The following is a 25,104-nucleotide window of genomic DNA, read 5'->3' as shown; positions in this document are numbered from 1 at the left end:
ACCAGGCTCATTTTATCCATTGATTATGCAGAGCTAATATATAACAGTGCGAATCGATGGAAAGTTCATTCACAATTTACCCATCACAGAGCAAAACTAATTAGTCCTGGTATGCTATATTAATACATATTAGTTTAACAAGACCAGACTGGCATGAATATATGTAGACTATGCAAAAGCACCACTGAAGTCCTCCAAGAGTTGCTTGACGTCCTATGAAGGATTGTTCATTTCAGCAACGAGTGTCATAAAGAAAAAGGAGAGAGAGAGAGAACAAAACATATGTCTGTTGTGTTTGTTCCTGACCTCTTTATCAGGATACAGCATGGTTAAGCTTTCAGAATTAGTTTGGATCAACCCTGCACCATATGGGACCTCTATCTTCTGCACACTCAGATATGTCTATTGGTATGATCTCTGTCCCTTTTCGGTCCTCTTCCCTTTCTATCTCTTTTACTCTTCTTATTCCTCACAATGATTAACTGCATCAAGTATGATGCTACAGTTAAATTCTCCTATAATGATAAAATCCATTTATTATTATTAATAATAATAATAAAAAAAACATTTGTCCTATGTAGAGTCATGGGGATGCTGGAGCCTATCCCAGCATCTCGGGCCAAAGGCAGGGTATCACCCTGGACATATGGCCATCACAGGCACACACACACACACACACACATAGACGCATTCACACTCTCACTCATACGTCTCCAATTCACCTATGGTGCTTATCTTTGGATTATGGGGGGAATCAGAGTACCCTGAGGAAACCCACACCAACATGGGGAGAACATGTTATAATAATATTATTAATAATAATAGTTATTATCATTACATTATTACAACTATTCGTTTATAATCTCACTCTTTTTGTTCTTCACAGTGATTAACTGCATCAAGTATGATACTAAAATTATCTTGCTTTTCTTATAATGATAACATCAGTTTAATAATAATACATATTTCATTTTTACTATTAATCACACTATTTTTGTTTATCATAGTGATAGCACAGCATTAAGTACGATACTACACTTGGCTCTGGTTAATAATAATAATTGTTGTTATTTTTACTATTTTTACTAGTGGGTTTTTTTTTTTTTTTTTTTTTTTTTTCTTTTAAAAACAGTAAAGAGCTTTTTATCAAACCCTCCTCTTTCAGTAATTAGTATTGGTCAATTTGGAGAGTGTGTGCTTCTAAATAAATGGAAAATTGAACCAGGGTGGAAAAAAAGGTTTATAACAAAACAGAGTGAGCAATGTGTAAAATTGGGATATTGTTCTTTGTGTGCCGTTACTTACTTTTGCCTTGAGCGATTTGAGTGGGGACTCAGCAAGTGTGTTGGGACGTCAAGCCTTTACTCTAATTACAGAGCAAGAGCAATTACAAGAGACAGAACAAGAGAGAGGGAGAGCTAAATCTGTAGTATAAGCATGAATTGCTCCTCCTGATGTTACCTGGGCTTCCAGTGGTGAGAAGTGCAAATAATCCCATCAAAGAGAACAATGGCCCTCCACCTGCTGACATCCCTCCTCCCCTAGCCAATTACACACCGCAGTGTCTACACAAGTGTCTCCTCCAGCCTCTCTTTCACATGTGCAAACTTTGTCATATTTTTCTCTGTCTCACTGAAATGTTGACATTTTGTGGTTTTCTGCACTTGTGGTGCTGATGTAACCACTGCTGAGGACTACGTGTCTTTGAGTGTGAACACAAAAGTAAACTTGCCTGTGAGTGTGATTTTCATATCGCTCTGATAATGTGGCTCATTATCATGGACCTGGGCTGTTGCTGTGGTAATGAGCTGACCTTCAGGAGCGGAGGTTAAGCTCTTTTGCAGTTGAGTTGTCAACACAGCAGGTCTATTGTGTCTGGGGTGGCAACCACAGAACGTCACAGAATGTGTGTGTGTGTATGAGTGTCAGGGGCTAAATGTTTTATTTGTTGTGATTCACAGGCCACAGTGTCACCCGCCATCATCAAGCATTCCCTAAATGTACACAATGCATTTTTAAACACAAACCATTTCATATGTTACTTGAATCTCACGTATAGGTTTTTATCATAATTGTTATTAAATCAATAAGCTACAAGAGACTATTACATTATTATATGACATTAATATAGAATGTGCTGTAACAGGTGTGTTTATCTGCATTTCACAATTGCTTTAAAAGTGACTTTAAAAGTTATGTTAGTTTTTTTTTGTTTTTTTTTTTGTTTTTTTTTGTAGTACAACTATCCTCCAGAAACTGACGTCATAAAAGCTCACAGTGACTGTGACTGAGTCACATAGAGTTTCTCCACAAAAGTCTGTATACTAAAATTCTTTGTGTGTGTGTGTGAGAGAGAGAGAGAGAGAGAGAGAGAGAGAGAGAGAGAGAGAGAGGGGGGTGTCTAGACCATGACAATGTTTCCCCCTTCTCAGACTATAGTAAAAAGCTTCATTTAGGGTGGGATAAGAATGGGGTCATATGTGACTGCCCTCATTAGTCTTATGGGAAAAGTCTGTGTCTGTGTGTGTATATATATGTGTAAGAGGATTTTAATAACATTTTCTAAAGGTGTTTTCACTTAGACCTCTGTCACCTCTCACTCTTAACAGCACAACATTCATCATGATCATCATCATCTTCATCATGTTTTTTAATTTTATCTATAAGATCTGTTAATGTATTAGATGTTTACCACAGATGTGTGTCTCAACTTGTGCATCTTCATAGGTTTGTTACACTGCTAGCCAAGTTTAGGCTTGTTTTTACTGAGTCCGTTTCCTCTGCCTGTGTTTAAAGTTTTGCCTTCATGCTTCCTAGCACTTCCTAACACTGCTTCCTAATACTTCTGACACACTCCTGTCAACTCACGAGTGCAATTAACAACAGACATTACATACTGTAAGACACACCCACACAGGAAGAAAGATGTATTCCATAAGTCTTACTCATTTAAAGTGATAGTTCAATCAAAAATGAAAATCATCTCATCATTTGTTCACCCTCATGACATTCCATGAGGACTTTATGACTTTCTTTCTGCTGCGGAACACAAAAGAAGATATTTTGAAGAATGCTGGTAGTTCTGATGACAATTGACTTCCATATTTTATGTGGACTAAAAACAACACATTTTTCAAAATGCCTCTTTTGTTTTTCACAGAAGAAAGTATGCCATACAGGTTTGGAATGACATGAGGATGAATGATGAACGGATTTTAATTTTGATTAAAACTGCCTCAGTAATTAAAATTGTTTGATTAGCATGTACATTTTAAAGCCCTTATTATTTTCAGTTCAGCTATTTTGAATGGTTGAAAAGTCAGGTTCAGGTAGATTTGGCCACAAGGGGCTGGAGGAATATTTATCATGAGTGCACTCTGTAAATCCCATGCATAATGTCAGAAGGTGCACCTGTGCATCACCATAAACATGGGATCATGTAACATCTCTTTAACCCTCAAAGTATTAGCAGAATTTAAACTTTTTATTTTATTATTATTTTTTTTATTATTATTTTTGCTGATTGTGTGAACTTTAAGACTTTAATAATATTTATAACATTTATTTGTATTATACTATTTAATGTTTATTTATTTTATTGCTATTTTTTTTTTTTTTTTTTTTTTTTTTTTTTTACTTTCTTGTTGGACTGTCAATTTTATTTTAGGCTAACATTTGCATCTACTTAAGTCCTATTTGTGAATATTTCTTCTCTCCCCCCCTTATTCCTCCCGATGAAACTCTAATAAGCATGGTCACACATGCACAAACAAGTCCTCACTGTTTCTTCAGGGCTAAATGAGCCTATTGTCTCATGGCAGCCAGACCCTAATCTCTGCGGCTATTCCTGTCATGGCCGACAATTTGATAGTTTTTCACACTTGAGTTTTGCCAAGGGTTTGTATTTCTGCTGTCTGTGAGCCAGCTGCAGTTTACTACCAATATCAAGTCTCCCTACACACAAGCTACTGTAAGTTTGAGAGTCATGTATACTTACACAGACATCGATATTCAACTCACACTCCACTAATGGTTTACAAGGAAGGATGAGCCTCAGGGAGACTTTTTGATTTATGTTTGCATCACCATAGCATTAAAAAGTAGATAATTAATTTTTTAGCATTATTTTCATATTTTAAGACTGAAATCCTGTGTCTAGACCAAGGTTAAAACAGTAAAATTTGTAACACTTTACAGCAGGGTTCATTAGTTAATATTAGTTTATTAGTTAACATGAACTATAATGAACTGCACTTCTACAGCATTTATTAATCTTTGTTAATGTTCATTTCAACATTTACTAATATAATGTTTTTAAAAGATGTAATATAAGTCTAAGGTGTCCCCTGAATGTGTCTGTGAAGTTTCAGCTCAAAATACCCCATAGTTTTTTTTTTTTTTTTTATGTTTTTAACTGCCTATTTGGGGCATCATTATAAATGTGCCGATTCAGGGTGTGGCCCTTTAATTCTCGTGCTCCATGCCCCAAGAGCTCGTGCTTGCCTTAAACAACATAAAAAAAAGTTCACACAGCTAATATAACCCTCAAAATGGATCTTTACAAAGTGTTCGTCATGCAACATGTCTAATTGCGTTAGTACAGTGTTTATTTGGATGTTTACATTTGATTCTGAATGAGTTTGATAGTGCTCTGTGGCTAAAGCTAACATTACACACTGTTGGAGAGATTTATAAAGAATAAAAAAAATGAAAATAACGACAGTCTTGTCTCCGTGAAAACAGTAAGAAATGATGATAACTTTAACCACATTTAACAGTACATTAGCAACATAATAACAAAACATAAAGACAAATATCACTAAAAATATCATGATATCATGGATCATGTCAGTTATTATTGCTCCATCTGCCATTTTTCGCTATTGTCCTTGCTTGCTTACATAGTCTGATGATTCAGCTGTGCACATCCAGACGTTCTGCCCTTGTCTAATGCCTTGAACATGAGCTGGCATATGCAAATATTGGGGGCGTACATATTAATGATCCCGACTGTTACATAACAGTCAGTATTATGTTGAGATTCGCCTGTTCTTCAGAGGTCTTTTAAACAAATGAGATTTATATAAGAATGAGGAAACAATGGAGTTTGAGACTCACTGTATGTCATTTCCATGTACTGAACTCTTGTTATTTAACTATGCCGAGGTAAATTCAATTTTTGAATCTAGGGCACCTTTAATACATTAACTAATGTTTAACTAATGAACCTTATTGTAAAGTGTTACTGTAAAATCTATAGGTAAATGTATTTAAAGTACCAGTATATTTTTAAAACAATAGTATTTTTAATCATACAAAATAAGCAATGAAGGCATAATAAAACAGTTGCTAAGATGTTTTTAATGATTAATGATTTGATTTCATTATGAGGGACAGACAGATATACACTCAGTAACAGATTTGTTATTAACGGAGCTCAGTTGCATCTTTCATAGTTCAGAGCAATACATATACTACACACGTATAGATTACTGCATCCATAAATCACTGCATCCTTTTTTTTTTCTTGAATGATTTTTTTTTTCTCCCCTAGCTTTTTTAGTCATTTGTTTTGACTAAATATATATATATATATATATATATATATATATATATATATATATATATATATATATATATATATCATACTATACCTTTAAAACTGCTATGTAAATGCAGTATTATTGTGCAAACTCAGTTGTGAGCTTGCACAAAAGAAAACTCATTACATCACTGGATGTTCAATCCAAGTTGCTGCATATCGAGTAAAATGTGTTCAGTAATGTTTATATATAACTTCAATGATTTCTGAATGATACATTTTTGCAGTTTATTTTTAATAGATTTTTGGGCTGTGAAGGAAGTTTTGATTTCTGAAAATTACAGTTACATTTTTATTCAACTATTTTATTTTAAAAGATTTTACATGAAAATACCCCTTTAAAGTGAAGAAAAAGGAGGTTATGGGGTACAGGGGGTCCAAAGTTACAGTGTTGTTATTTTAGTGTGTTATGTGCTGAACTATGAGTGGTACAGAACAAATATTAATCTATGTGCAGACTTTGTTCCCTGTTTTCTGGAGCAGGCCCAAGAGCCCTGTCTAGCCTGCATATGTCTTTGTATTTGTGTGTGTGTGTGTGCATATGTGTATTTATGCTGATTTATTTCACAAACCCTCTCTTCAGTCTAGATGATCACCACCTCCTTCTTTTGTCACCCATGTGTGAATGCAGAAGCCTTTGACCGGTGCTGACAGAACACATTTTTCTTCCTGCTTAATATGCACTCTCATACTTCATAACAAAAACTTCACCCAAGGCGAGAAATATCGGAAGACGTTGTTCACAGTGCAGTGTCATGATAATGTCACGTGGTGTCACGCTTAAGGCGAATTATCTGACGTTTCTTCAGTGTTCTGACACCTCTGTGTGATGGGGACCACATTGTACCTAAATCATTCAAAACGAGTTGCTGAATCATTGTTTCCTTTATTGAATGTGCCTCAGAATGATTTATATTCACAGTCATATTTTAGATATAAGCATATATAAGCGACTTATAAGCGTTTTGACCAATGGAAGGCAGTGAGGTTGCTATAGTTATTTATCCATGTATATTGTATTAACCTTATGATCTGCATAAATGTGTATAGTCAGTTCTTATAACAGGTGCCGGGTTAAGTGTTCTAGTTGTCAGAATTAGGTCAGACGCATATACAAAAGTCCCTCATTGTCTCTGACTGGTTTACGTGAACAAAAGATATTTGTTATTTGCAATGAATTCATTAAAGGGTACATAGATTTGGGTTGAGACCAGTAGTTATGGTACATTTTCTTCTCCTTGTGAGCAAAACACATCCGTGAACAGGTGTTTTACAGGAAGCTTCAGCCTTGGTGTTAAATTTCAGAGTGTTTATGCTTTTCTTACAACGTTTAATTTTCTCATGCCTCCCAAACGGGGTGGAGAATGCCTGAAATTTTACTCTGTGTTAGGTTTCTTATATTATTCTTCAGCAAAATGTCAATAACATCATTGTAGGTGGGATTTTTTTGCACAGAATCACACTGGCACAAACATTTCATCGTATTTTGCCAACAGTATTATCAAACTGAATTTGTTTCACCTTTAGAATATCAGTTTTGTAATTCATTGACGTCTGTGTTGTTCTGTAAGCTTTATCCACCCCGATCAGAGAGGAATTCAGAGTACAAGACATACTGATGCAACATTTAATCATTCATAGTAAACATAGTGAGCAAACATGCATTCTCACAAGCTCTCTAGACTAGAGCAAATCGACGTGTGCTGTAATCTTTGATTTCTGAGAATGAGGGAATTTGCTGGAAGAACGGGTGAGAGAGGTCATTTTAAGCACTCCAAAACATCTGAAATATAACTCAAGATATTTGCTTAAACACTAGAGTGATCTTGGCTTTAATCCGGGGACCATTTGAAGATTGACAAATACATGCAGGCAGACACAGACAACCCTAAAGCTGCGACTTATTAATCTGGCTCAATTATAAGATGCTCTTTATCCCCTTCAATCCTGACCCCATTACGAACAAACACGCTGTTTACAGTAGCTGTATGGAGTGTCCAACAGTGTCATATTTTGTTAGTTTACATTGTGTTTAGCATTTGCATTTAACAACATTTTACTAAACAAGTACTAAATAATATAACTGACAGGGTTATCAATTTGATATTGAAAACACTTTGCCTTAAGGCTTCATTAGTTAACTACTTTAGTAAAAAATTAACTAAGAAAAATGAACTAAGAATGAACAATACTCCTACAGCATTAATTAATTATTAATAATTTATAAATGTTAATTTCAACATTTACTAATACATTATTAAAATCAAAAGTTGTACTTTGTTAACATTAATTCATGCACTGTGAATTAACATTAACAAACAATGAATAACTGTATTTTTATTAACTAACATCAACAAAGATTAATAAATACTGTAATGTATTGCTCATTATTGCATATTAGTTCATGTTAGTTAATACATTAATTAATCTTAACAAATGAGACCTTATTGTAATGTGTTATTTTGATTTTAATCATTAATCACTGAAGGTTCTGATATATTTTATGTATTTCTTTTTTAAATTTGTAGCAGTAAAGATCTTTGCTCAGATTCATTTTATATTTCATTAGAAAGAGCTTGACCACAGATGTGTTCACAAGGATCTCCTGAGCTCTATTATGGGTCATTGTGCCCACAAGCTGGAAATTAATACTGATAAAGTGACCCTGTTTTAAAGACTCCCTGCTGCTTTTGACCAAAATAAAAGCTTGATGGTTTAAGGTTTGAAAATAAAGAAATTAAAACCATAAAATCTAAATTGGCTATTCTTATTTTTTGCAGAATGTTTGTAATAAATGTTTTTTTTTCCATGCACATCGTTATTTTTTTTTTTTTTTTTTTTATTCATATACCCTCATAATCTTTAATCAAAAACATTAACCTTCCCTCCCTCTCTGAACAGCATCTGCTTGCTTCATGATGTGTCTCGGTGGAGGGTGAGACTAAATATCTTCCACAACTAACTGCAAACTGCCATTCAGATCTGACACCATTTAGTTAGCAATGCCTAACTTCCTACGATCCAATTAATTCCCAAGGATGAAATAAAGTCCTGCCTACATTTTTTTTCTCATTCCAGAAGCCATATAATTTGTATTCTGTCACAAGACAGAAGAAAAGTCTACTTCCTTCCTTACTTACAACTTCCTTTTCTTGCTGACTATAATAATAATAATAATAATAGGGTTGTGGCGGTGTACCTCCTGATAGCACATGTACATCACGGAGACGTCTATTTGATGTCTGCATTTACATGAGCAAGATGTATTTTTTAGAGTATTTGCTCATCTGGAATATGTCTCTAAGATGTTTTATGTGAGATGTTAAATAGACATTTATAAGGTGTTTATGACTTACAATGTATCTAAAACTGATTTGTCTAAGATGTTTATCGCACATACGCAACTTCTTTCCACTTCAGTGCTTAAACTCTCAGCTTGCTCCACCCACACATGTACAGCAGAGAAATGTACAGCTGGAGTCTGAGGCTGATTTGGGGCCTGGAGCAGTTTTGACATTTTTTCATTTGTTCATAAGCACATTAATGACACAAGTGTCATTACACTGTATTCAACACAAACTAGGCTACCATAATATATGAGGAACATGTATGTACATGTTTGTGTTTTTGAAGGAATAACATTTATGCGTGGTTATTGAAAAAACAAAAAACTTAAGTCACTGAAATAAGGCCAAAAAAAGTATATTAAATCTGTGTTCATAAGACTTCTAGGTATTGGAGGTTGTAGACTAGAGTTTTTGCTTCAGAATTATGTAAAAAATTATGCTGCCTACTCCTTCATATAAAACAATATATTGATTTAGTTTTTGTAAGTCACTTTTTGTCAAGAAACACAGTATGCATGGAGGCGTGAATGATCATGAATAATGGGCCATTTACACCTGAGAAGACAAAAGAATCAAATAATAATGACCTGACATGACTTGCATATTAATGAGGCCTTTGAGTCAGGTAGGGTGTGAAAAAACCCTCTGTAATCATGTCTCAGCTCAATTTAAAATAATGGTATTCTATTATATTCTTTAAAATATAATGTATTTATGTGATGCAAAGTGTCTGAACAATTATGTTACCTCTATGGCATTTCATATAGGCTTTTAGCTTAAAGCATGCACATTTGGAGAAATATTGATGGATTCTTATATGTTTTTGTCAAATTTCTATACAGAGGAGTAATATTTATTCTATATTTATTTTATATATCATCACTATGCATGCTGGATACAATTCATACTTGCAGCCGGAGGGCGCTCTGTACACCTTTAGGTCACAAATCCATATAAAGAAGAAGAAGAACAGGAACTAACTGCATGTCTTCTAGAGTTCGCTAACCATGGCTTTAACATCCAGATAAACACTTTTCAAGACAATAAATACACGATTGAGACAATGTATGCATGTATTGCTTCTGAATTTGCGTCTGAATAGCGCTGTTTCCGTGGGCGTGGCCGCATTAGCGGGTAATGAGCTGAATCACAGACTTCTGACATGGCTCTCTTTTCATACAGATTACATAAACACAAAATGTTTGTTTTCAATTTGACTTGCACTATTTAAAACCTGACATTTCAACGTTTCTTTAGACACAAGTTTAATTTTTTTGTCATTCGTATTCACTAAGTTACAGTTAATTTTCTGAGAACTATCAGATTGGACTTTGTTCAGAGGGAGACGAGAGATCACGCATCATGTTAGTTTTCTTTATTTTACAAAAAGCACAGCATTTTGTTTTTACTCTGAGTGTATACAAATGAAAGAAAATATTCAACAGATTAAAATGGTGTATAACTCTTAGGCCACATTTACACTGCAAGTCTTAATGCACAGATCCGATCTTTTGACCATATCCGATTTTTTGGACGACGTGCTTACATTTCTTTTAAAAGTGACCTGTATCGGATGTGTCCTTTTTACACTGCACTTGGCGAAACATACCAAAAATAGCCTATTTGACATCACAAATCAATTTCAATGGTACATTGAGCTTAATTTTATTGACATGAATTCATATAGAAACCCTTTTAATGCAATAGTTACATCCCTGCATAAAAATAATACAAATTCTTCACGACACTATACGTACGCAGCTCCGCTGGAAGTGTCCGAGTTGAAGAATACTCGGGCATGGGTAGATATTCACAGCTTCATGGGCTCGAATCCGCCATTCTATACTAGTGTTTTGTTTTTTTGTTTTTTTATCATTAAAACAAATGCTTTCATCAGTGATTGTATATCAAGGGCAGTTGCAAGTTTGTGTGCTTTTTATTTTGTGGTTTCAATGAAACGAATAGGGACTGAAGCGCGCGTCTGTGCACGAGCCATCGTCACTGACAACAGCGACAACGAACACTCAGTGTGATTTCAAGAGTCAGATCGCCTTTTATTTAACACAAACAAATGCAATTAATAATCTGCCAGTCAACTAGAGATGTTCCGTTTGCTATAGGTATGTCTGTACCACGAAATATTAAAAAACCCTCACTTTTCAATGACGCAGGAGTCGCATTTACAGGGGAATATCTGATCTGCCCGCTTACACTGCAGGCGCAAACGCACGTATTCGATTCATATCTGATTTATAACCACATATGAATGAGGCCTGAAACCGATCTGTGAAAATCGGAATCCATGCGCTTTTTTCCTGCTTACACGGTCGTGACTCATATCCAATCTGTGCCACATGGGAGGAAAAAATCGGAATTGGGTCACTTGAGCTGTGCAGTGTAAATGGGGCCTTAATTGTATGTGCAACATTGACAGAGTATTTTGAGTCTCTTTCACACTGGTAAGAAAAAAAATGCGGTGGTATCGCCGGCGATACCCTCAGACCTCAGAGTGTTAAGGGGGTGGCATGACTATTGCCCTCTTGGCGAAGGAGGCCTTAGAATATATTCCTTCTCCCAAGAGGGAGTTGGGGTTCTACAGCCGGTACGTCATAGTTCCAAGGAAGGATGGGGGTTGCATCCTATCTTAGATCTGCAGCAATTGAACCGTTCTCTAAGGAGATTCAGATTCAAGACATTAACTATCCCGTTAATCATAAGATAAATCAGGTCTGAGGACTGGTTTGTCACAACAGATCTAAAGGATGAATACTTTCATGTATCTATCCTTCCTCAATACAGAAAGTTCCTGAGGTTCACTTTCAGGGGCGAAGTGTTCCAATTTCAGGTTCTTCCGTTTGCTTTATGCCAAGAAAAGCTCACTCTCTCCCCAGCAGAGAACTACATTTCTGGGGGTAGTGTGGGCCATGTGGAAGAAACCATGGTTCCTGTGTTGGGTCCTTCACAGGCTGGTAAGTGGTCATGAAAGGACACTTTACAAGGGGTCTGTGGAGAGGGCATCATCTCTCTTGGCACATAAATTGACTGGAGATGATGGCTATGCTTCTAGCTCTGAGGGACTTCCTCCCAGACCTCATGGGCCATCATGTTCTACTACAAACAGACAATATGTCGGCAGTCTCCTACATAAATCGTTAGAGGGGACTGAGGTTGCGCCCTCGGTGCAGACTGGTGCATCAGGTCCTTCTATGGTCCCAGGGCAAGTTGCTCTCACTCAGAGCAATGTATATCCCTGGGGGGAAAAATTGGGAGCATATGTCCTGTTGAGGCAGGGGCTGAAGCCCGGAGGATGAAGATTCTACCCAGATCTATTGCCATCACAAGAGATCATCCACTGTCAGCTCTGGTTCTTCCTTACGGCTCTGGTTCTCCCACAGCTAAGTCTGCACCCATGGTGATAGCTGAGGCTTTGTCTGTACACGTTTTTCACCAATTGCTCTGCTCCCAGGAGTTCTAGAGAGAGGGGGGATTGACCCTTGATGGGATCAGTTCCTGGATGCAGGTCTTTCAACTGAGGTTGTGGAGACCAGCCTCAACTCTAGAGCTCCCTCCATGAGGAATCTTTATACCATAAGTCAAAGTTCACTTTTGCTGTTAGTTGGACCCAGTTAATTGCCCAGTGGCTTCAGTGCTAGAGTTCATTCAAGGCTGTCTCTCTGCCGGTCTTTCCCCGTCCACACTTAAAGTCTGTGTGACGACCAGTTGCCTTCCATGCTCCACTAAGTGGTCAGCTTCTGGGGGAGCATTACTTGGTAATTGATTCCTTCATGGCATTATGAGGGTGAGGCCTGCAGCTCAGGTTAGAGTCCTGGCTGGGGGATGTAGAGTTGTCCTTGGCACTCTTCCGATCTTTGGTCTTGGCTTATAGTCCTACAGGCGCTCATCTTCCGACTGTGTCGGCGGACCAAGAGAAGCTACATCTACTTCTGTATGACTGCTCAGTGAAAAAGACTGACCAGTTGTTGGTATGTTTCAGGCCCCCAAGAGGACTGCCCAGCTACCAAACTAACAATCAGCAGGTGGATTCCAGAGGCAATTTCCTGGTCTCGAGGCATGCTGTCTGCCCTCACCTCTGCCAGAAAGCCCTTTCCACCAGAAGTATGGCATTAAGTATTGTAACAAAAACTTTGTTGTAAGGTTTTATAGCCTGGACCTGCTGGATATGCCAGAGTCTTGACTGCTCTCGTTCTGAGCTGTACCTGTACAGTTTCACACCTGGACAGGCATTTGATAGTATGGTGTAGTGAGCATCTCGCTCCCCAAAGTGTCATCATCGATGCAGCGCAAGTTCCCTCAAAAGGGAACGTCTCAGGTTACGACTGTAACCCTTGTTCCGTGAGAAGGGAACGAGATGCTGTGTCCCTTTGCCATACTTCATGCATGCCTGGAAGTGGCTTGCTTCAGCCTATCAAAGCTGACACTACTGTTTTGCCATGTTCCCTTTGTTACTTCCCCGATACGCGCCACACGTCAGGAGGTGATGCAACACCAATCCGGATTGTGGACTAGTTACACATGTGCTTCAGTTGATGTCACACTGAAGGCATATGCCAAAGCGTCATCATTGATGCAGCGTCTTGTTTCCTTCTCAGGAAACAAGGGTTACAGTCATAACCTGAGACGCTTTTGAGAAAACAAAAGAAACACTTGGCGTTAAATGCAGTCCTCTTTCCAAATGTCAAGAAGCGCAGAGTTCTCCTCCTTGAGACCACACAAGCCGCCACCTGACATGGTGAAAAGTTTTGTTATTTTTAGCAGTGATGGAGCATGGCTGCAGGTATGGCAAGCCTCCAGGTACACATCGAAACAAAACACAAAGTGGACCAGGACCTTATTGCTTTCACATGTCACAAACAAATCGAACCACAAGCGGACTCACAAACAAACCGTACTCAGTACGTCACAGTTCACTTTTGGGTCCTTTAGCAGGGTCTGAGATCGCTTGGTTGGTTTACATATACACACTGAACCACTCCGAGGGCTCAAACGAACTAGGTGTGAAAACACCCCATATTACATTTTGTAAAAAGGGGCATAATAGGTCCCCTTGAATCTAATCCAATTTAATAGATTAAATATGCTTTTGATTATTGATTTTTATTTTATTTTATTTTATTTGAATAAACAAAACAAACAAATAATAATTTATTTAAGGGCCATTGTAACTAATGATAATAATAATAATAATAATAATTGATTGTTTAATACCATATACAGTGAAACTGTGACATTTTCTGAGACTGTTATCATACTGTTAAAATCTTTATTAAAATAATTATTATTTGTAGTATTATTATTATTCGAAATACTTTTTATTTTATATTACAATATTACAATACTAAAATTTCATATTTTTATTTAGTAGTAGTAATAATGTTTTTAGGGCCAAATTGTGCAGCCCTACAAAAAAGGGACAGTTTGCATTTAAAAAAAATATATATATAGATTTATTACCCAGATTGTGCAGACCTAGCTTATCGGACATTACTCATAAAGATTAATGCACATATATTCCTGATTTTGATCAAATGCTGATAGATCTCTAACCCTTAAACTCCTCAATTGCTAAGCGTGTCAGTAAGTGCCCAGGATGTTGTGTTAGCATATAACATGTTCTCCTATGAACTTCTAAGTGTGTCAGAGTGCCGTCACTTAACTGCGTTCAGCTTATGATTCCAGCGCTATAGACTTAGCAGTGGGTCATAGAGTGATACAGAGCAATAAATCACTCAAACACACACACATGTACTTGCACAGACTCACGCAGTTATGAGGATGATTCTTGCAACTGTATACAGTTTAGGCTTGTTAAAAGCAACCTCTCGTAATTCAACAACCCCGGGCTGTTTTTGTTTTCTTTCTGTGATATTATAAGGAGGAAGCGACAGGGAAAGCTTTACAAACAGACAGAAACTCCTGAGTAATCATTCTGATTGGAGAGGTTCATGTTTAGGACTCGTCTTATTATGGGTTAGAGCAACAGTATTTTAGATGAGTATCTTAAAGAAACAGTCTTGTTGGCTTAGTAAGTGTTGAAATACTTGTACTCAGCCTTGAGCAAAAAACCTTGGGTACATTTCTCTAAGCTGTGTCACAATATTTTTCAATCATTGACCAATTTTAAGAACATTATGAGCACTTGTTGCAAAGTCTGGGAAGCTCACAGAACAATATTATGAAGTAGATAGAGATTTTCACACAGTCACTTTCTCAGAGGGCCCTTCAGCTGTGTGGGCTGAGGTAGTGTGTGTGTGCTTCTTTACGAACCATTGTATCAAATGCATTAGTATGCTTACATAACCCTCAGTCTGACAGGATACTGTTTTGACTAAATATATATGACCATTGTGATTGTATGTGTGTGCTTACACACATATAAATATGCGTGTGTTAAAGATTCTCTTCAGCGAGGGTTATTAGTGATGACATAGTAGTGAGTCACCCTGCCCTCCCTAGAGTGAGTAACAGCAAGCGTCAGTTACAGGAATGTGGATGCACACACTCACACACACACACACACACACACACACACATGAACAAGGACATTAGGGAACCCACGCCTGTTCATACGTTCTCATTACTGAATCACTCAGCAGTATTTAACAGCTCCAGCCACTTGTAAGTGAAACTTCCTGAGACATCAAAAAAAGAGAGAGAGAGAAAGAGAGAAAGATTTTTTACTCTGAAACAATGTATAGTTCCTGATTGAGGGTAAATAAACTCTCGCTTGCTTGGATCAAAGAAGGCATCAACTGTGTTTGGGTGACACAAGACATTGATGCCCATCAATGAAAAATGACAGAAAGAATAGTCATTCACTGTATATATATTCACTGTGTGTGTATATATATATATAAAGTATTATATCATTAAAAATGTCACCAAACTATGTAATCTCTATAGGAAGATTAGCTCAGTGTGCATGTCTAGTGAAGCAGTATCAAAATAACTCATAGTAATCACTCACAGAACAAAGACTGGCATTGTGCTACTGTGAGGAGAAGGCAGTTCACATACTTCCTGTTACTGACGGCCTTGGCATGACCAATATTTACAGAAATGTTATGGGTTAGACAGCACACAATTAAACTTGTCATAACACAACTCATCCAAGAAAAAGATGGGAGGAGAGGTGAGAGGATGATGTCAGCTGGCAGAGAGAAAGAGAGAGAGAGGGGGAGAGAGGAGGTAAACAGCTGTTATGCTTGGACAGTCAGTCTCCTCTCAGTTGTGTGTGTGTGCGTCTGTGTGTGTGTTTTATGTAATGTGCCTTTGTAGGGCAAAAGATCTGAGTTTAATGGGTTGAACCTCAATGGTTTATGATGATGCATTTCTGTGCCACTATTAATCTGTCAGGTTCAACTCTTTGAAGTTGATCTGCTTTTTGAAACATTGCCTTGTTATATTACAAAATTTGAATTATTGTGGGGATGTTAGTTTGAAACCTTATACTTGTATGTGTCTGTGTCTGGGAGGAAGGAAGAGCGAGGCTGACCCTTTGCTCTATGGCATAAAAGGTTGGTGTGTCTGTTTGGATTTGCACTGCTAGGTTTTCAAAGAGACTAACCTGACAATGTAAAAAATGACAGAAAATGTGCTGTGTGTGTGCCCTTAATTTTCTATCCCGTTGGGGACTTCAACCTGAATGCACACTCATGGGGACTCATGTCACCATGGGGACTTAAATGAGGAAACAAGTTTTTTTTAGTAAGTAGTAGTTGGTAGATTTAGAGGTAGGGTTAGTGTAGGGGGATAGAATATACTGTTCGTACAGTTTAAAAACTATTACGTCTATGGAATGTCCCCACAAAGATCGCGAACCAGACATAAGTGTGTGTGTGAGTGTGTGTGTGTGCGTGTTTACATGCACACAGTGGTGTTTGGAGTTTTATGCTAAAAGCATGGTTTACTATACCTCTGAGCAAAAAACTGAAAAAGAAGGGAGGAAAAAAGGCAGGGAGAGAGATGTACAATGCTAACAGAACACAATTTAAAAGCTGTGTTTGGTCCAACTAACATGTTATCAAATAGTATGTTCCTATTCAGTCCTAAGGTCAATCCTTAGGTAAGCCTTACGATTATTGGATAATAGTGAGATTTTTATTCTGGCATATAATATACTTACAAGGTGAAAGGTCAACAGTGATTATTTGCTTGTAATGTTATCTTCCATGTACTTCCTATATGTTTATATAAGTTAGCTAGAGTCTTTGAGGGATGCGGCCTGTGTGAGTAAGTTCTTGAGAGAGCAAATAACATGTTTTCTTTCTCTTCTTTTGTATTTTTTCTGGAGAGGGGGAGGTTTTTGAGTCTTTATATTTTTTTTCTTCCTTCTTTCCTCCTCCTTTTCTAAAAAGCCAGTTGTCAGTGCATCATATAAAAGAAGATATACAAGCGATTCACATGCTAATGCTGTGACTGGTTTAAAAGAGGACGCAGAGGAGAAGAGGGGAAAAGTGCTATTGATGGAGAAATGGGGGGAGGAGGGAGGGAGCTGTGCAGAGCAAGAGAGGGCAAAGCAATGAGAGGAGGAGTATGAGTTTGCTGCTGTAGAGACAGAGAGGTATTTGTGTGTGTGTGTGTGTGTGTGTGTGTGTGTGTGTGTGTGTGTGTGTGTGTGTGTGTGTGTGTGTGTGTGTGTGTGTGTGTGTGTGTGTGTGTGTGTGTGTGTGTGTGTGTGTGTGTGTGTGTGTGTGTTTGACGCAGGCCTCTATGTATCAGCACTACAGAATAATACCATAAAAAGAAGCCTTACCTCATCTGCCTGGTACAGCCAGGACATAAATAAAGAGAGAGAACAATACTGTCAGTTCTGGCCTGCCCCTCAGCTGTGCCACTGTACCAACACAGCAAAGAGATTAATACTCTGCTTAATATCATACAGGGAGGAAAGAAGAAAGGAAAAAAGAGGGAGTGACAGAAAAAGACTTCATAATGTTGTATTTTGTAATGTGTTGATATTTGCATACTGGTTATACAGATAAAGCCCTTATATTTGTTATGCTGTGGTAGTGGTCAATTGACATAGTAAGAGAAAAGTATAACCTGTGCAACCCATGCATTTAAAAGTCTGATTTCTGTCGGAACAATAATTCCTTTTAAAGGGTTAGTTCACCCAAAAATGAAAAAAATGTAATTTATTGCTCACCCTCATGCTGTTCCACACCCGTAAGACCTTCATTCGTCTTCGGAACACAAATTAAGATATTGTTGATGAAATCCGATGGCCCAGTGTTCATGTGAGTTCAGTGGTTCTATCTTAATATTATAACACGACAAGAATACTTTTTGTGTGCCAAAAAAACGAAATAAAGACTTTTCAACAATATCTATATAGGCCGATTTCAAAACACTGCTTCAGAGCTTTACGCAATGAATCAGTAAATCGGAGCGCCAAAATCATGTGATTTCTGCAGTTTCGCCATTTGATAGGAGATCCGAATCACTCATCCGAAACAAAAGATTCATAAAGCTCAGAAGTATATATATATATATATATATATATATATATATTAGGGCTGGGCGATATATCGAATGCTTTTGTCACGCGCATTTCGTCAGTAAAGCCGGTTCCCTGATTGCCGTTAAATCGCCATCACCTGCTTTCAAATGGGGCGGCATTTAATAGACAGAGCCGTAGTTCACTAATAAGCCACGCAATATCGCGTTCTATATCGATATGAATCGCCGTCGATACTCAACAATATTACAATATTACTGATCTGCCTGCACTGACACCATTGTATAAAAAAACCGAACTGAGCTGGATGATGACATTACTGATTTCTCCAGATCTGCCGTATAGATAAATTAATTAAATTAATAACTAATGACTTTTACAATGGAAATTAATCAATACTGAACTTACTTAAAGGAATATTTCACCCAAAAAAGAAAATTCTGTCACTCACTCTCAAGTTGGTCCAAACCTGTATACATTTCTTTGTTCTGCTGAACATGAAGGAAGATGTTTGTAGAATGTTGTAAGCAGATCTTGTCCCCCATTGACTACCATAGCATTTTTTCCCCCTACTATAGTAGTCAATGGGTGCTGAGATCTGTTTTGTTACAGACATTCTTCCAAATATCTTCCTATGTGTTCAGCAGAACAAAGAATTTCATACAGGTTTGGAACAACTTGAGGGTGAGTAAATGATGACAAAAATGTCATTTTTGGGTGAACCATCCCTTTAAGCTGAACAATGACACTATTTTCTTCTAGAGCTGTGAAATGATGTTCCTGTTATCACTGTAAAGCTGTTTTGATACAGTCTACATTGTAAAAAGCACTATATAAATAACTTAACTTGTAGCCCTTCTTCATTCAGTATTTGTACACTGCAATTGGACTACACCTTGGTGTTGTCCTCTTGCTCCGAAAGATAGAGTTGACGCATTATGTGTATTTAATCCTTCAAATATCGTTAATATTTAAACATCGTCATGTAAACTTGGACAGTCATATATTTGACTATGCAAAAACCCCATCATTTAATTTATATTTACATTGGTGTGTTGTTACTGCTTTGCAATCTTAGTCATTTGGACCCCTCACAAATCTTCATGAGCAATAGCATATTTTTGTCTCCCCAAATACTTATATATTTATAAAATTACAGATATTTCAGTTGAGATAGATATTTCAGGTATGTTATGAGGTATTTTTACGAGTTTTAATGCAGTATTCTGAATACAAACATTTAAATGTGTGGTCTAAAAGTCTTAAATGGTAGCACTGTTTGGTCATTTACCTCAAAAACTATTTTGACTGAACTTTCCCTTTAAGTACCTCGAGTACCTTGAAGTTGCTCAAGACCACAGTGCTAGAGTGACAACTGAATATACCCTTAGTTATTGTGTGGAGCTCCTACACCAATGTCCATTTGAAAGTGCATTTGCTAGTAGTTGTCACAACTATAAACTACAGTTACTTGGGGAGGGAAACAGCCAAAAGAAACACTTTCATCGCATCGTTGTTCTTGTACATGAACTGATAAGCTTGCCAGATCATGTTGAATGACCACAGTTTTCCATTTCAACGCACACACACAAAAAGCAGACAAAAAATCTATTCTCAGAGCGAGCAAATAAAATGTATTTACCTTGTTCAATAAAGTGTTCGTTGAAGTCCATTGTTGCCAAATCAGATTCATGAAACATAATTTGCATTGAATAATATAAACTGTAAACCCAAAAAGAAAACGTCATGTTAACTTTCAGATCTTGTAGTTTTAAGCTTTGATCTTAAACTTTGCTTCACTGTTTTGTTTTTACTAATTTTGCCATTTGTTTTTTTTATCTGTCTATTAATATGTTATTAGACTTAACCTTATGGGTGTATGGCAGCAAAACTTTGTTGAATATTGAAGGCAGAAACAAAGAAAAAGAAATACTTCTTATGTAGATTGTTTTGAATCATATCTCCTCATAGATATCCTGTTAGTCAAAATTATTTGAAACGCATTACCTTGACTAATTACTTAATGTGAGTTATTGTAATATCTGATGAATACATTAATATTTACAAACAAACTAAATGTAAAATATATTTTGTCAGTGAAATTCAACTAAAAAAGTGAAAATGAAGTCTGTAGCAGTGTACTGATTTTGTGTTTAAAAGTAAATATTTTGGTGGCGATGTCACATGAACCAGGAATGATGAAAAGTGATTCTATTATTCTGTTCAGCTCTCTCTCTAATTTTTTCTTTTTCTTTCTCTTTCTTTCTCTCTGTCTCTCTATTTCTGCTTTCTCTGCCCTCATTCACCCTAAAATTCATTCTTCATTCTCTTTCATTTACTTGAGTATTCAATTACATTTCTGCAGCTTCTCTCTGAAAAACATTCTTTCCTCTTTTACGCACACACACATACACACACTTATTCTCTGTCTTTCTTCAGGTGATGGCTCCAGTGTGTGGCCTGAGCCTTTCAAAGTAATTAACCCTCTCACATTCCTATTTCCTTCTCTCCTTCTCTCTCTCTCTCTCTCTCTCTGTGTCTCTCTCTTTCTCTCTCTCTCTCTCTCTCTCTCTCCCTCACTTTGATCCTGTGAGCGGCTGCTGCAGGCTTCATTAAGTTGAGGTTCTTTTGTGTGGGACGCTGAGAGCTGCTTCACATCCTTCCTGTTTGCTCTGGTCATCATGTATCACAGTTGACATCCCAGAGAGAGCAAGCCGCCCAACAGTACAGCACACACACACACACACACACACACACACACACACACACACACACACACACACACACACACACATAGTGGTAAATTTTAACCACATGAACTCAAAAAAAATAAAAAAATAAAAATAAATCTAATATAGAAATAATCTGAAATCTGTATTCACCAACATGCTTAGCCAACTCTCATAACACCCTGCAAGTGATAGTGAAAACTTAGATATTGGAGATAGAAATACATATAATATATAATAATATAATAATGCATGTAAATGCATAATTGCTTTGTTTGATCACATTGTTATGAGCAGCTTTTTGGACAGTCTATCTATTTATGTAGTTTGCATGCAGTTGTTTTGTTGTTCTGAATGGGTGAGCTTTTGTCAAGAGGTTTCCTTCAGTAGTCAGTACCCACAGGGTTTTGTGTTGTCGTGTGTCTGTTGCTAGGTGCTAGGGGGCAGGATGTTTCTCCTCTTTCCCTAATGAGTGTGAAGTGCTTCTCACTGGACACAGGCCAGCTCCTGTTGCACACCTGGGGAAACCCGGACTCGCTGCTCACCACTAACCTGAGCTCAGATAATACTGTACTTCTGTATTAAGTCTGTCTCTCTCACTTTAACACTCAACACTTCTCACTGGAGTCTGAATAAAGATATCACACAGTTCATCTCTAATGGACATGCAAGGTTTTGGGGAACAGATGGATCCCAGCAGCCCTACGGTTTGCTTACACTATTGAAAGACACCAACACCTTCTGTTTATTGCATTTTGCAATATATTTTTCTTTCAGCTACACTAAAGGTACAAAGTTTGGGGTCAGTAATTTTTTTATTCAGCAAATGCACATTAAATTGATCACAAGACTCAGTAAAGACTTTTATTATTTTACAAAAGATTTCTATTTCAAATGAATGCTGAACCTTCTCTTTATCAAAGAATTCTAAAAAAAATGGCATAGTTTCCACAAAAATATTAAGCAGTACAACTGTTTTCAACATGATAAAAATGTTTCTAGAGCACCAAATCAGCATATTAGAATGATTTCTGAAGGATCGTGAGACACTGAAGATTGGAGTAAATGATGCTGAAAACTCAGCTTTGACATTTCAGGAATAAATTACATTTTAAAATATACCGAAATGGAAAAATAATAAATTGTAATATTTCACACTCAGTGTTGGTTAAGTTACTATAAAAAGTAATTAATTCCTAGCTACTAATTACATCTTCAACAGTGTAATTAGATTACTGTACTAATTACACTCCCTAAAAAGTATTTGATTATTTATTACTAATTACTTTCTAAATCCCATATCAACCAGTTAAACAATAGAAGGATAGACATGAAACTTCTCTTTTCTTACATATATGGAAAAGTAATTAAATTTAAGTAATTTCTTTAAAAAAAAAAAATAAAAATAAAAAATTTTACCAAAACTTTTGAATGATATGTATGAAACAGCAGGCTGACGAACATGCATAAATAGTTTTAGCTTGTCTTCCTGGTCGCACAGGTCTGTTGGCTGGAAACCAGCTGACAAAGAAGCTAAACCTGTTAAACTGGCCTAAACCATCATAAACCAGCAAAGACCAGCAAAGGGCGGTGTAATTGTGGCAAAATGCTTCACATTCACACTTTTATTACTTTACCAAACATATTTTGCAATGTGATGTTTTTCCATAGTTCAACAAAATAAATTGTTTTATCCTAAATGACCATTTGCCATTGGGAATTAATCCAATTCTACATTGTAGTGTTATGTGTTTTGTCTCTTGTACCCCTGCACCTGTGTGTGTGTGTGTGTGTGTGTGTGTGTGTGTGTGTGTGTGTGTGTGTGTGTGTGTGTGTGTGTGTGTGTGTGTGTGTGTGTGTGTGTGTGTGTGTGTGTTCTGATGTACCATAATGAGCTTTGATGTTCCAGCTCCATGCACCGTCTGTAGAGATTTTTTTTTACCCTCCATCTAAATATGAGCTGGTAAATTATCTACTATTCTCATTGGAACATCTCCCATTAAATCAGCTCACATTGTAATCTTCGTCTGTGCATGTGTGTTTTCTCACACTCCTTCGCTGTCATATAGAGAGGATACCCCACTAATCATACACCCCCGATCTCACAACCTCCCCAAAAAAACACACAGACACACACGCTCTCCCAGTAACACAAGGTGTGGGTCGACACCTCACAATTACTCGCTCTGTGTTTGCCGAGAGGAGGTTTGTGATTCGCACTAACCCTTGTACAGGAGCCTGAGCTCAAATTACAGCCTTGGCCGCTGCGCTGGGAACTTTATTTACTCTGCCACCTTTTCTTTTCTTTCTCCGTCAGTGACAGTCGACAACAAAACCTAATTAGAGCTTTCAGCCCAACGCCCATTAACAGCAACCCGATCCCTCCGCAGCGCAGAAAAGACGAGGAAAATAATTATGACATTCCTAGTATTAAATCATTGGTTATGTCTTTATCTCCGCTGTGGAAATATGATTTGCTGCGGTACAAATTGTGGGACCTGCTCTCTGTTTGCTCGCACTTAATTACAGCCGTGGTATTTACAGGAAGTCATTTTGTTCAAAGGCTTTTTGCCAATAGAAGCAGCATGTCTTTAGCTCCTGTAAGAGACCGCCACCGGCCAACGCACTTACATGAGACATGTGCTGGGCTAAAAGCAAGAAAAAGATGCATGTGCGTAAAATGCGCTTGTTGTTAGGGTCACTTTGAGGCATAAAGTGTGTGAGTGAAAACAAGTAAAAAGCCCCGATTCAATGAACTGGAGAAAATGTGCACACACATTATGGCCGTATGTGTGAGGACTTGTTCACACATCGTGACTGCGAGTTTCAAGAAACACAAGCTTCTCCACTGTGATTTAGTGACTCAGGTATAAATCATCCATCATAGGAAAATATGCAAAGTTATACCGAATATCAAAGTGCATTCCCATAACGTATCCTGTAACACGCTCTCATGCGTAAACGACTTGTTACTTTCCAGATGCTTTTCATCTAACCTGATGAGTAAGAATTGAACGGCCAGGACCCCTGGAGCAAACTCGGATTGGATGTTTGGCTCCAGGACACAATGGGGATAAAGCAGGATTGTGATCTTAGGAACTGTCCAGATCCTGGGTCATCCTTGCTCGGAACGGAAACTGCAATCTTTGCATTAGCCATCCAGATCTTCAATGATTAGGATTACAGTACTTTATTCATTTGTAATTTGCAAAATGTTAACCACATTTATATCAAAAAACCTGGAAGGCATAGTGGCCCACTTACATTGTAAATTTGTAAATCTGGATCCGTTTATATAGATGTTTTCCACAGTGTACGAGTTGTGTATCAGACATTGTTATTCATTATGGTTAAGCTCTTCCTTGCCACTTATGCTGATCCAATTTAAACCTGTCTCGACTGCACGCTGGATAAGGCAGAGAGCCTCTCTCTTTACTGCAGGTAAAGGGCATGTCAAGGAACTATGATTACATTTGCAAGTGTGTGTGTGTGTCTTATTAAAGTTTTAGTCTGTGAGTGTGTGTGGAGGCAAATGTTATTCAGGTGAGCGTTAGAGTGTGAGAGAACATGTTGGGGGCAAAGGTGAGATGGGCTAATCTGCTAATCCAATTGAGCGGCTGCGTACAATTCACATGATCCCGTATTCCCTGAGACCCACACGCTTATACTTTTTCAAATATGAACAGACCAAATCCTGTATCAAATGCTGGTTAACACCGAGTCATGTAAGCGTACTAACATAAATGGAACATATGAATTTTGATACAGTCTCTCTGTCTCTCTCTCTCTGTCTTCCTCTGTCATGTGTATTTCTAGCCCGTATGACACGCCATCATTTGATGTCTCTATGAGCGGATTATCAAAGGTGACTTCTGCAACCCGAGAGAATTCCATCCCATAATTGGCAGAATTTATTAACCAATTAAGAGTGCATTCTAAAGAGCATCA

The sequence above is a fragment of the Chanodichthys erythropterus genome, chromosome 11 (genome assembly GCF_024489055.1).
Source record: "Chanodichthys erythropterus isolate Z2021 chromosome 11, ASM2448905v1, whole genome shotgun sequence".
Classification (NCBI taxonomy): Eukaryota; Metazoa; Chordata; class Actinopteri; order Cypriniformes; family Xenocyprididae; genus Chanodichthys; species Chanodichthys erythropterus.
The sequence above is the reverse complement of the archived record's forward strand: the minus strand, read 5'-3'. Positions refer to the sequence as shown.